The following is a 14,743-nucleotide window of genomic DNA, read 5'->3' on the forward strand; positions in this document are numbered from 1 at the left end:
ATACAATTCTAGATAGACAAGCTGTTGAAATCCGGAAGTTGCGATGTTATCATTCGTCATGCACGAAATTCTCACGCGCCTGCGACGTGTTTTTTTAAATGATTTTTGTTTCAGTTGTGTCCACCCAATGTGAAATGATGCATGAGACCGGGCTCATTATTTTACCGAAAACGATGATATTTGCCGTGAGAAACAGTTACAGCTTTGGAATTCGCCATTTTCTTTCCACACTCCCTTTGATGGCTTCTTTATAGCTCCAGGAAGGTGGGTCAAAGTGGCGGTCAGAACAATTGCATAAATGTACTGATGTATGATCTCTTGGGAGCCGTCCGGCGTACCAAACCCACGGCCGATGAGTGCACAGCCTTCAACAACGAAACAACCCAGCAAATCTTATAGCGGACAGATCTAATGATATACCTAGTCCATCAAGCATGTTGCTCCATTCTTCAGTCTTCAACTATATCATGAATAAAAGCGCTGTGTAAGTGGGTGGTTTCGCCCACAGATGTAAAATCCCAGCATCTATGAATTTTGTGTGTAGTGAAGTCCACGCATATAAGCTGTTCGTTCTAGCGCAGTATGTAAAACTCATGGGAGGAAAACATAGAGGAAGTAGTGTGCCGCGAACGTAAGTTTGGAGGAGTCAGCGAGCGAAAAAAAAACACTTTTCTACTCCGGTGAGTCGTATGCTATTAAATATTAGCACAGAAACGCATCCCATCTACTTTTCGAACAGAGAAACACTGAGTCACGTTAAAAATGAGCGGTGAAGTTTACACACGCTTCGAGCTGCTTGTCATAAGCGCTCGAACACACACACACACACACACACACACACACACACACACACACACACACACACACACACACACACACACACACACACACACACACACACACACCACACACACACACACACACACACACCACACACACACACACACACACACACACACACACACACACACACACACACACACACACACACACACACACACACACACACACACACACACACACACACACACACACACACACACACACACACACACAATCTACAGGACAGAGGACGTGAGCGCCGAGTCCAGCACAGGTGGTTATGCTGACCATCACGTGCCGCGCGCGGTGGAACACCACACAAAACCACCGATGAGATCTGCCGCCCCGAACGGCGCGGCAGCGCCACCAACGGTAGTTGTTTTATAGTAGCGATTTAGAGCTTCTCGAACCAAAAACTTCCAAAACACGGCAAGATGCGCAGCCGCTCCGCAAAACGTGGTCCGCAATGCACAAGTTTGCTGCCCTGTCCTGAGAACACCGACGCAAGGAGGTGGATGCCACTAGTGTCACCTGTACTGGAAGTTTCCGTCAGTTTTGCCATCTGCATAGCCGGGTGACACCTCTCAGATGAATTACTGATGAGGTGGCCCAGCGTCCACTCACAGAGCCAGCCGCGGACGACACAACCGTGTCGTTCCCATTACGAATTACGAAGACCGGTCTTAACAGCGGTTCGGTTTCCACGCCTCCGATCCAATTTGTTAACTGGGCACTCCCACCGCTGGGGTCCGCCCGGACAACCCACTGAAACAAAGCCCATTTTACCACGCCAGATGGGAGCGGGGAAGTCCATCACTCACCGTCGCCGCTATCCGCACCCCACCCACACACGCCAGCGAAAATTTTCTTGGCAGCATCTTGCGCTTGAGACAGTCTGCTGATAGTATTTGGATCGATTTTGTGTATGAACCTAACATGGCATCTTATCCATGGAGGGCGGGCGCTCTGCACTTATGCAACGAAAACTATCTCTGGAAACGTGTCGGTGCTGCAGCTGCACGCTTCACCTGTGGCGCATTTGTGGTGAAAAGGACGTCGTTAAAAAAGGTGTGGAAGTCAAAAATGTCATAATGCAAGTGGAAACACAGTTTGTGACAATAACAGGGCCGTTTTGAAGTTGCTTTCTTGTGCTGTATTGCCCCCACATTGTTCATATTATGCAATGTCGTTGGAAGTCACGGTGACCGATAATGTACACGGCTGCTTTGATTTTTTAGTTGAGATAGCAATGATCACGTCAGAAGGTATGTTTCTAAAAGCAAAAGGTCAAACGAGTCATTGAAGTTTAGTAATCTCCGACACATAGTGATTAAAAAAGGATATCTTTTGATGTCCCAGTATGTAAGAATATGAGATGAACATATAAACTATCCCATATAGCAGGTTCTCCAGTGAAAGAGCAGTTCTGTTTGACCTCACTCTGACCTTCATACCTGACCCAGAGTCAATGAAATAAGACGTAAGCTTGCGTTTAATGGGCTAATTGTCTACGAAAAAGTCCAAAAATGTGTGGCTTCATGTAAAACCTGTTGCCAAATCATATCGAACGATTCCCCAGGAGTTGCGTACGCTGGCAGCCATGGTCCGACTTGGACCTGCCGTAAGTTACATTTCAGGGCACATCTAATTTGTATGCCGAAAGTTCTACCATTTAGCTACTCCACCTGCAAAATTTGTCGCGGTTACGCCGCGCCGGTCGCGATTATCTGGAACAAAACTTCGGGAACGTCACGTTGACCAGCCCCCATGCCCCATCCGAACGCGCGGTTAAGAGTGGTATCACACATGTAACATCCGATGGAAGAATGGACCCAAAATGATCCACACCTGCAATTGTGCCTCCCTCTTTCCCAAATCAGAGTTCTGTCACCTCCAGTTAAGGCTTTACAGTAGTGCATTTATAATTAGCTTATCATACGTTGATAGAAGTCGATCAACGCTGCCAACGACTACCTATCCACGCACATGTTAATTTGGGCGGCTGTTGCCATTGCAACCGGATGCAGACCCATCGTGGCCGGATGCACCATGCCGCCACTGCATCCGGTCATACTGACCTTGGCTGCAGTCACCGGGCTCAGCAGCCACGAGCGTGTGGACCTCTGCCGGCACTGCAGTCTCAGCCAGCGCCGTGATCCTCTGACGTCATAAGACGATTTGGAAGTATTGCATTACCTGATGCTCAGAAAACCCGGACATTCCATCGGCGTTTATTGGTTTCATCACATAAATTTGGTAGCTATCATGATATTTGACATTATCGGCTAGAACATCTGCCATCATGGTGCTGCCGTGTTAACTAGCTGCCGCTATGGTGATAACTGGAAAGCTGCTACAACTGTTACCAGCTGTCGCCATGCTCAACAGGCTAGCCGTGATGGAGACCTCACAAGATTATGAAGAGTGCTGTCGCGTTGAATAGTGTCCCTCAATTGTGACCAGAGGCCGCCATTGTGTACAGCTGCTGCTATAGTGACCAGCTGCTGACGTCAGGCAAACTGGTGCGCTCACAGCGGGGCGGCGTCCGACATCACTCAGACGGTGGCTGAGTACCTGGGAAACACACCCGACCAATACAGGCAGAACCAAAAGAAACGAATTGCCAGAAAAAATCGTACCGGCTCAGAGGTACGCGTGCGAATGCTGTGGGATGGATATGAACTCGGTACCATGTACCTCAGTACTTCAGTACTGAGTACTCGGTGCCGTGCGCGGTAGGATGACAGGACAAAAAAAGTCAAAAGATGATTATACTAAGGCGGAATCGACACGCCGGCTGCAGGATAGCCTGCGTAGGTGTCATGGGCTTAGCGAACCACTGAGCCGAGAAAGCCCTGTAGCAAGGTGCGCAATAGCCGGGGTAACACTGTGTCTGCTGTTCGTTTTTAACTCAATTTCAGATAATCTGCACGCGCTTTGCAAACAAAATAAGACTACCATTTACAAATTGACAAAATAAATAGCCTTTGTGTGGAACCGTTTTCAGTACCTGGTTGAGCGAAGTGATCTTTATAGGGGCCCTACTGCTCTAGCAGCCATTGAGCAAGACCCATAACCACGGCATCGGTGCTTTCGTAATTAGAGGTCGGATAATCCGAACTTGTTCCAAACGCCAAGCAAGTATTTTCGTGACGGCACTGGCATGTACGGCCCGACTGCGCACCGCAACACTCGTACAGCCAGAGTCTCACTGGATGCCGCGAAGAACGAGGCGTCACCAGTCCGACAGGTGTCAACAAAACCCCTGCCGCCATCCAGTTTGTATTCCTCCACAATCCAATGCAATGGCACAAGGGCAGGGGTTAGACATTCTCATGTAGTTTGTCTTATGTTTGGAGGAATCTTATGCTACATCTTTTGAGGATTAGTTTGGACAGTTTGGTTTCAAAACGATGCACCTTTTCTTAACACTACCCTCCACGTCGCTGACCGTGGTCTTGATTTGCTGCTTGCTGGTAGCACCGTGCACCACTCCTGTGCTGGTTCCCACTCAGAAGTTTAGTAGTATCCTCCCCCCTCTCTGAACGGAGACAGCTCCCGTGTCGAGGTCGAGAACTGCCCCAGGATGCCACTGCCCTTGGCACTGCTGGCCTTCCCACGTTGAAGCTGCGCTGCCCACCCGACCCACGCAACGCCGCCGCCGCTGAGCGACGCCGACCGAAGGCGGAGCCCTGCCAACGGAGGACGTGAAGGTTTTCTTCGGACGGTGGAACAGGGTAAAGCTCTGAGTGAGCTATGGCCTCAGAAAAGACTCTGAGTAATAACGTCAAAGAATTAGACACTGTGAATCTTTGATAAGATAAAAGAATCTCCATGCGACGGCTGTGATGAAAGTCGTGTTGCATCGAACTGTTGCTGAAGTGCTGCACATTCGGAGCATTTGATCGTTAAAGGCTGTCAGATTTAAACCCAATGCTCGGACCTTAAAAATGGTTCTTTCACAGGCCCCGGATCACGGTCAGCGAAAACTCACCTTCGCCTTGGCACTCGTGCTGGTGATTGAAGTTACGCCACCCGGGCCTATCGTTTCACCCGAGACGACGTTTCCGCCGGCAGATCCCGTGGCCGTGCCGGGTATTCCGAAGCCTCCGAACTGATGGCTGATGGCCCCAGTTCCACCCAGCGAAGAGCCGCCGCCGAACCCTCCTGACCCGCTGAGCAGACCTCCGCCCAAACCGCCCACGCCACCGTGGGGGCCGCCTCCGAGGAGACCTCCTCCGCCCACGAGACCAGTGCCTCCACCGACGATCCCACTTCCGTGGCTTCCGCCTCCGAAACTGCCTCCTCCAAGACCTCCACTTCCCACGAGTCCTCCTCCAACAGGTTTACCTACGAAGCCTCCTCCTCCAACAGGTCTCCCTACGAAGCTTCCTCCTCCTCCTCCTCCGAAGTTTCCTCCTCCAACAGGTTTGCCTACGAAACCTCCTCCCCCAATAGGTCCACCTACTATGCCTCCTCCTCCAATAGGTCTACCTACGAAGCTTCCTCCTCCTCCAACGGGTTTGCCTACGAAGCTTCCTCCTCCCAGGGGTCCACCTCCGCAGCACGCACCTTCGAGAGTGCCACCTCCACCTCCACCTCCACCTCCACCTCCGCCCCCACTGCCGATGCCGCTGCCGCCGCCGCCGCCGCCGCCGCCGCCGCCACCACCACCACCCATACTACCGCCGCCTCCTCCGCCGCCGCCCACCTCCGCCACCGCGCGAAGCCGCTGCCGCTGCCGAAGCCGCTGCCGCTGCCGTAGCCTGTGCTGCAGCTGACGGCGGCAGACGACGCTCAGCAGTGATGACGAACCGCTTCATGGTGGTCTGAGAGCAGGACAGAGGCGAGACGTCAGTCCTTGTAGCTGTGTATGCCTTTGAAGCATCGTTAGTGTCAAGCACACGTAATTTGGAAATCATAGCCGCACACGCGATGTAAAACTACCAGCGTATAAGCTCATTATAATCCTGGAAACTAAGTATCACTTAAATCTACCCCGATCATTCCCATTCGTCTAATTGTCTGAAGGGCCCCGAGCGGGTTTTGTAAGGTCTGTAAGCCCGCCAGGTGTTTACGTGACATGTGTTACCTTCCAGTATTTCTACTGTCAGAAGCTTTAAATGACCTCGACTACTCAGCTTGCTTATTCACTTCACTTTGTCACCTAGCCTGGCTGAGTCGACATGGAGGCGCCCAATGTCGCCACAAGCATGTGGTAGACCTAGTCGTAGTTAATCTTAGATTTATCGTCATGCCTCAAATGCATCATGTATCACATTACTGTGCTGCTGTGTGATCAAAACCCAGCAAAAAGGAAAAGACTTTAGTAGAAGACACCTCAATAGAACAATGGTGGGTTATCAACAGAGACCGATTGACGACACGTTCGCCTAAATATGCCGTAATTCGACCTGACACGGCTCATTAAATTCATGCTACAAAGCGCCTCTGAGCAGTAAAAGCGTCCAATTTTGACACATTGCGTGAAATGATTTTTGAGGAATAGTGCAAGGTGTTTAAAACGTCTGCAACTGAAACGGTTTGGATGGCAAAAATTTTCGCGCATAGGGTAGGACTAAGAAAAAACCTAAAGACTACCGCAGCGTGAAAACAGGAAAAACTCTTGCATCGGCGTGGCATGACATGGCAAACACAGCTCAGACTCTATAAGCACAGGAGACGGTGATCGCAAGATTTCCCCTTATGCCCAGCTGAGAATGCACGCTAGTTGTATTACCACAAGCATGAAATATCCAATATTTTGCCTGCGCCAGTAATCCATAAATGCGTTAAAAAAGTTTTGTGTACAACTGCGTAATACAAGTGGTCGGCTTGGCCTCACACATTTGAAACATACTGCCCAAAATGTTTAATTTGCCCTACTATAGGAGCCTTAAGACATCAGGAACCGAGCATGAACTCAGACAAGAAAAAAACAAAAAAATCGTCTTCCAGTGCTGGTAACAAAACTTGAGCAACTGCCTTCGTCTTTCAGCTACTCATATAACTGTACAGGCAGCCCAGGCCTGCCAGCGACGCTGCTCCAAACACTCACCTGATGTAGTGCGGGGTGGAGGACTGGTTGCTGGTGCAAAGCACGGCTGGCTTTTATACACACACCCAATGAAGATATGGCGGGCGTGCCGGCCTTTCCACTGATCTCCTCTTCACGGGCATCATTATCAGCTTAACTGAAGTTATGGCAGCGTGGGCACGTACAGAAAACCGGGAAATAACACCACAGGAGAACTGAGAAATAGCAATGCAGCGTGCGCTGCAGCTCCGCTTTGCACAGACAGTCTTACACGATAAACGGGAGTTGTCGTGAGTTGGCGCGCCACCGTCCAGCCGTACATCGCTGAGCTCATGTGGAATTGGTAAGTTGCGTTTGTTTAAAGTCTATTGAACTCATTGTGTATCGTCTGTTTTCCAAACCTCGCGACTAGTAGGACTTCCATTGCTGGTGTAATCAGCCGGCAATGTTCACATTGGCTGCAATCCAACGTATTCTGTCGATGAGAGCTACTCGGGGAGAACCAACCACCATTACCAATGTTAGGGCTAGGCTTTTCTGAACTTGGAATTATTGCTATCATTAACATCGAACCAAGCAACTATGCAACGGAAAATAGGATTTACAAGTTTTTCTTCTATAGTATATAACTTGCACGCAGTCAAGCGACGTGTAGCATTTTCTTTGTATGCTGCAACAGTTATCATTGGATTTTTAATGCTTATGTTCACACCTGTTCCACTTACTCCGTTGCAAGCGCTATATATAACGGCCATATATCACCAGAGGCCTGTAAAGACGAAAATACCTGACCCAAATCAAATACAAAATTGATACTGCGGGTAGTTTTGTTTTCGGGGGAGTTATCCTGGATCGCACCTCCCCATCCCCACCCCGCCCTCCGAACCACCTGCACTGAAAACTCACCGCCAGAAGCCCTGTTCCAAGAGGCCGTATTTTCACAGTTATGGGTGGAGGAGCTCGCACTGATCACCTGACTAACATGCACAAGACGAATGTTAGGGTTCTGTCTTGACCGCCATCCGATGGCCGCATTGGCTCCTCTTATCGCTTTTCCTGATACCCTCACATGTCCTGGTACCTACTGAGGGAGTTCAACGTTTGAGGACATTGAAGCGAGCATAAGATATGACGAATATGCTCACTTATAGCTATTAACATACTTTCGAGTGGGAGAGACTGCACCAGCCAGCGCCGTTTTTTTTTGTTAAATAAACATGCATCATCTTGTAAGTCATCATCGTAAATATCGTCGCCTCAATAATTTTATGTTTCGATACGTCATCGAGCCGTTCACAACATTCATTGAGAGCTAATTGACGGCCGTTATAGCTGGAAATCGTGCTCGCGAACGCCAGATATGAGCGAGTCGGCAATTATCAGTTTGTTTGGCCTGGATCGGCGCAATGCCATTTGAATGGGAGCCGGGCCGTGAGCTGCACCAAGTGATGCTCAAAATGGCTTTGCCAGTTAAACCCCATGCAAGTGTGGAACACGCCTTTCAAGCAAGTGTCGCTCCCGCGAAATCCTTCACGATTCGGCCAACGCCACCGCATGTCGTGACCGGTGCATTGGTGGCAGCACTGGTGCTGGACTGGCGAGGTGCCAATGCCTTCTCGACGCCGGACTACCCGTTAGAATGCAAGGTGCTCTTGGGCCCGGGCCGTCCCGGCGCCGGTGCCGTGGTGGACGGTCAAAGCGGACATCAACGTAGCGGCAGCCTACAACGAGCCGGCGAGAGTCCCTTTTCTTTCAAAGAAGAAATTTGGAACAGCCGACATTTTCACCGGGCACCAACCATGTTTGTAACCGGTTTAAAATAACTTTAAAGGCGATAAAGCATGCAACGCAAGCATGAAAGGAATTGCAATGCGTATGAACGTCACAAACATTAAAAATGGGATTTTGGTCGTTTCGGACTGTTCATTTACATACATATTTCATTTCCTGGCCATGCCACAAGTTCTGGCGGTTAGCACATAGGTGTCAGTGCGCGAGTGGCAGTGTTAGGACCCCAAATGGCAGGTAACAAACCCTACACACTATTTCACGACGTACTGGAGCAATGCTAGGTTTTTGAGAAAGACCTCTTTCAGGATTTATCCATCTACAAAAGAATATCACGCTCTATGACTGTGCCGTCCGGTTGTTTACGGTTCTATATGTGATGAACTACATGTGTTAAGCTAAGCATTGCTGCATTGTTTAATGGGAGTGTTCCACATTTATGTGGGGTTCCTTTCGGTGCTGATGAAAATCCTGCCCTTCTTAAGATCTAAGCCTCTCTAGTTTTTTAGCTGTACGCCCGTGGAAATTGGAAAGAGATACCGGAAAGAGCATGTCAAAGCCAGCTTGGCAATCATGACGCCATAATAACGTCATTCAAATCCTGTCATTCCATGAGCCATACGGCAATCAAGGCCAATCAAAATCTGATTGTCGAGGCGTTCATATCTGTTGTTAGTTAGCGCCATTTCCAGATGCGATGACTGCCAATTGGCCCTCAATCAATGTTGTGCAAGGTACGATGAGGTAATCTAATCACGACTCATTCGAGAGCGCATTCACTGAAAAGATAATTGTGTTTTCTAAAGCATTTTTTTCCATTTAAAAAACATGCCAGTGCTTATACGTGGGCTTGCTTCATGATATCTGATGCTTCTCTCAATATCTTCCAATGCGAAACTTTTCCTTTAAGATTATAGCAAGGGCCTATGCTATGTCTAAAACTGCTATGTCTGACCCTACTGTACCTAAAACTATTTTGGCTGAAACTGCTTTGTCTGAAGCTGCCGTCTCAACCTGCCAGGTCTGAAAATGGCATGCTCGAGATGAATCGTTTTTTCATAGGCACGGTACACCGGGAAGGGAAAGATATGCTTACTGCACATGTGGATTTTATCAATATCCATACCCTAGCTCGAATGCTTGTCAAACTTATTTATCCGTTGCTCTCCAGTTCCCAACATAGCCACTCGCGTTGGAAGTAGCCTGATTAATAAATCAAGATCAATCGAACAATTTACACAAGTCAGCTTTTCGCGTACAGTTTTTTTACAAACACATGAAGAACCCCCACCCCGTAAAGGTCGCAAGGTCCCGCCCCCTTTAGCCCGTCCCAAGGAACCTACCCCAGAGTGCCCACGGTGTAGAGTATCCCAAGTAGCCAACATCCACGGCATACATAGGGTTTGCGCTGGACTGATGTAAGCATTACCATTGCGCATGCGCACCACCCAGCATGGTCGCTGGAACACCCGATTCGGCGCGCTTTCCATCGTTCTGCGGTTGGCCTCCGCTTCCCGAGCCAGAGCTGCCGCCACCTGCCATCTAGCGAGAGACCTCCGAATCAGCTGAACCTTGGCGCCGTCTACCGCCGAGACACGTGCCAGCATTGAGCTAGAATCGTTTTTGAACAAGGGTAGGAGTGAAAGATCCCACCGCAAAATTACCGTGCGGGAGTGAAAAATCAATTCGCAAAAGATGGAACTTATGAGCTCGTGACTGATGCTTCAGCAAACAGACGTCTACTTCAAGTTGGCATGGACGTAATATCAGGAGCCTGACAAAACCATTTCGTTTTCTAACGTCTTAGGCCATTAAAGTGAAACAGAATACAGTAACACGCGCTCGGGTGTGGGGGGGGGGGGGCAAATTGACTCCCCGCGAGGGCTTTTCCCGAATGGTTTCTGAACGGCGCGGCGTAGCCGCGCCAAATTTTGCATAGCTGTAGAAAATTACACAGCGGATCGCTTGACATACAAATTTTACATGTACCTTTCAAGGTCGCTGACCTATGACAATTCAAAGTCAGCCCATGGTTTCACCGAAGGCGATTTCTAGGGAATCGTTCAGTCTGATATAACAACGGAGTGTTTGACGAGGACATACATCTTTGAGATGCTTTCTTAGGCATCACAAATATTGAATGAGCAAATTACGTTGACCTAAGTTCCGGTATGATGGTCAGACCAGGGTCAAAACCAACCTGATTTCTTACCCTAGGGCTTGCTGTATGGGGTAGTTTCTGGTGTTCATTTCGAATTTATTGACAGCAGGAACCTCATTATACATCTTCAGTTCACTTCTTAGAGGTCAGAACAGGCCATTGACATAAAATGACCCGGGTCGAACGTTTTGTTTTAGGAACATACTGCCCAGCGAATCTTTGCCACTTATTCAACTGCAAAACGCAGAACAGTCTTGTATCGTTTTGGTCACCATGACCTTCAAGGGGTCACACAAGGTCAATAACCTCAAATGCGCTTGTGACCTTTTGCTTACAGACAATTGCCTAAGTTCTGTGGGCGCTTTGGAGACCAACCTGGAATTTGATCTTGTTTGACCTTATTCTACCTGAAGGTCATGATCTAGGAAGCTGAAACATTAACCTAAGTGAGTTCACATATAGGTTAAGACACCCTGTAAATTTGGTGCCTCTAGGTTTCTTAGTTCCCGAGATCTCACAGGGGGGGGGGGGGGGGGTCAAATTGACCCTCCCCACCCGAGCGAAGGGTATCTAGCCGGCCAACCAGGCGCGTGTTAAAGCATAATAATTTCATGACAGTATTATGAGCATAACAAATTATTAACACCAATAATTTAATGCTGCACTTTTCAATTCCTTTCCACAGCGCTTTTGAATCAAAACAAAGCAAAGGAATTCAATAACAAAAAATAACAGAAAATTCAACAAGCATAAAACACTTAAACAAAAAAGCTTTGGACTCCTACACATCAGCCCATCACCAAGCCAAACACAATGGACATTCTTCTGGCTTCTGTTAAGATGGGGTCAGGGAAAACAAACATTTTGTCACTGTTTTTTACAAAATACCAATGCTTATTTCCATGAAAGTGGCCTATGCCTAACTTAAAGAGGCCTTACGTCATCTCATCCTGTGTAACCTGTTTGTATCACAGCAGCAGTTGTGAGTTACGGATTCTTGCACAATTCTTAGTGCCACTTGCCATGCACTTGACCAACTTAACCTAACTTAGAGTAGCCCATATGATGAACATCATCTCAACTCACCTATCTGTTGACAGCAGCTCTTGCGATAAAAAGATGATATTTAAAGCAAGTTTTTGGCTGGTTTCAACTTGCATTTTTGCTCAGTCAGACACTCGAAAGGCTTCGATTTATCATTATTGAGCACCGCCATGAACCAAGAAAACGGTTAACCGAAGGTTTAAGAGGGCAAAAATGGTGGTAAAAATAAGTTCTGTGCTTCAAATTGTCTCATTTATTTTCTGTGAATTGTTCACGCTTGGGTGCATACCAAGCATGTTTGGGCGGCTGGCGAATTAATCCGATTATGTATAAAATACGTCCAAGTTTGCAGTTGGAGCATCTCGCAGAGAAATTGTTCAAAATTTTAAGCAGCAGTTGGTACCTCTAAAGACAATAGAAAAGAAGAGAAGAATAAAGTGGTGTCACACTGGTATGATACTAAGAAAAACAAAAGTAGCTAAATAAATAGAAAAGCTGGTACTTTTCTCGCAAAATTTTCTAACAACCTGATTTGACCTAAAATCTGTTAATATAAGTGCTCAAGTGGTGATATTCATCTTGTAAGTTTAATTTAGGAGACTTTTCTTGAACTTTTCACTCATGCATTTCGGGAGTGATGCAATTTAGTGGTCAAGTTTCTTCGGGAAAAAAGAAATGCGTGGAGTAAAATTCTCTACCAGGCCTTGCTGCTGTTTGCACCAGGCTCTGCTTTCGTGGTGTGGCGGTGAGACCAAAAAAATAGGGTATGCGTGAAAACCTTGCATTTTGCGAATAACTGCAGATTGTGATGCATTTTGTAAACAAACCAAACTTAATGCATGCAAGCGGCTTGTGTCGCTGGGGTTCTTGGGCTTGGAGGTACCTGGCGCCCTTGCTCCGTGCATACATAGACATGATTCAGTTGTAGGTGAGGCAGGACATAGCCATAGGTGTCCAGGCTCTACGGAGCCTCGTTTAGGCTTGGCGGTTTCAAGTGAGCTCGGTTTTGGATGACATCTGACAATCTCAGAAAGGGAAATACGCGTTTGGCATGTGCGATTAGACAATGCCAGGCAGGAGCGGGAAATTCACATGACATATGGGGAAGAGGAGTGAAAAATTCCTCCTCATAGGGTGTTGCTTTACAGCCAAAGTCGGCAGTTCTAGGACGCTGCGCGCCATGCACCAATAACGGTGCCCATCTGCCGTTCCAAGCGCCTGCACCATGTCGATCACAGAACGGCCGCGAGCGCCGCACCGCGACGGGTGAAAATGTTTACAACAGATATGCTTTATTGCGGCGGCTAATGCCACCCATGCTCACGGCATTGTCCATTAGTTACACCATGATCGATCTGTATGTTGTTCACCTAGTGTCATATCAGCTGCTGTTGTGGTGTAGCTGAAGATGATCCATAACCGAAGCATACTCGCAAATGAATTTGCCTTAAATGTGGAAAACACCTGATTTATAATTTTCTGGGTAAACACTTGCTTCTATTACATTAACGTGACACCGGGAAGCCTTCAACATAAAACTTCGTCGGGTGTTTGGCCCATTGAAATATATCACAAGACTCTCGGATACCCTTCTTCTTACAGCCATGACTGCGAATCTCAGCCTTGAGCTCCATCGTAGAAAGCTGAGGAGGTGAGAATGCGGTCGCGGTGTGAATCGGACGATTACGAGGAGTCTTTTGGGATGTTGTCATGCAAACGTAGCCACCTTTTGTTTGAATCGTGACCAAAATACCATCAAAAGTCGAGCAGTGCGCACGTAGTGGCCTCAGCGAGCATACACCTTCCCCTAACTAAAAGTATGACGAGTGGGTATGAGTGTGTGGGTGAATACATATTAACAATACACAGTTCTAGATAGACAAGCTGTTGAAATCCGGAAGATGCGATGTTGTCATACGTCATGCACGAAATTCTCACGCGCCTGCGACGTGTTTTTTTTAATGATGATTGTTTCAGTTGTGTCCACCCAGTGTGAAATGATGCATGAGACCGGGCTCATTATTTTACTGAAAACGATGATATTTGCCGTGAGAAACAGTTACAGCTTTGGAATTCGCCATTTTCTTTCCACACTCCCTTTGATGGCTTCTTTATAGCTCCAGGAAGGTGGGTCAAAGTGGCGGTCAGAACAATTGCATAAATGTACTGATGTATGATCTCTTGGGAGCCGTCCGGCGTACCAAACCCACGGTCGATGAGTGCACAGTCTTCAACAACGAAACAACCCAGCAAATCTTATAGCGGACAGATTTAATGATATACCTAGTCCGTCAAGCATGTTGCTCCATTCTTCATAATAAGCGCTGTGTAAGTGGGTGGTTTCGCCCACGGATGTAAAATCCCAGCATCTATGAATTTTGTGTGTAGTGGAGTCCACGCATATAAGCTGTTCGTTCTAGCGCAGTATGTAAAACGCATGGGAGGAAAACATGGAGGAAAGTAGTGTGCCGCGAACGTAAGTTTTGAGGAGGCAGCGAGCAAAAAAAAAAAACACTTTTCTACTCCGGTGAGTCGTATGCTATTAAATATTAGCACAGAAACGCATCCCATCTACTTTTCGAACAGAGAAACACTGAGTCACGTTAAAAATGCGCGGTGAAGTTTGCACACGCTTCGAGCAGCTTATCATAAGCGCTCGAACACACACACACACACACACACACACACACACACACACACACACACACACACACACACACACACACACACACACACACACACACACACACACACACACACACACACACACACACACACACACAACACACACACACACACACACACACACACACACACACACACACACACACACACACACACACACACACACACACACACACACACACACACACACACACACACACACACAC

Source organism: Pollicipes pollicipes, unplaced genomic scaffold (genome assembly GCF_011947565.3).
Source record: "Pollicipes pollicipes isolate AB1234 unplaced genomic scaffold, Ppol_2.1 Scaffold_4219;HRSCAF=4965_pilon_pilon_pilon, whole genome shotgun sequence".
Taxonomy (NCBI): Eukaryota; Metazoa; Arthropoda; class Thecostraca; order Pollicipedomorpha; family Pollicipedidae; genus Pollicipes; species Pollicipes pollicipes.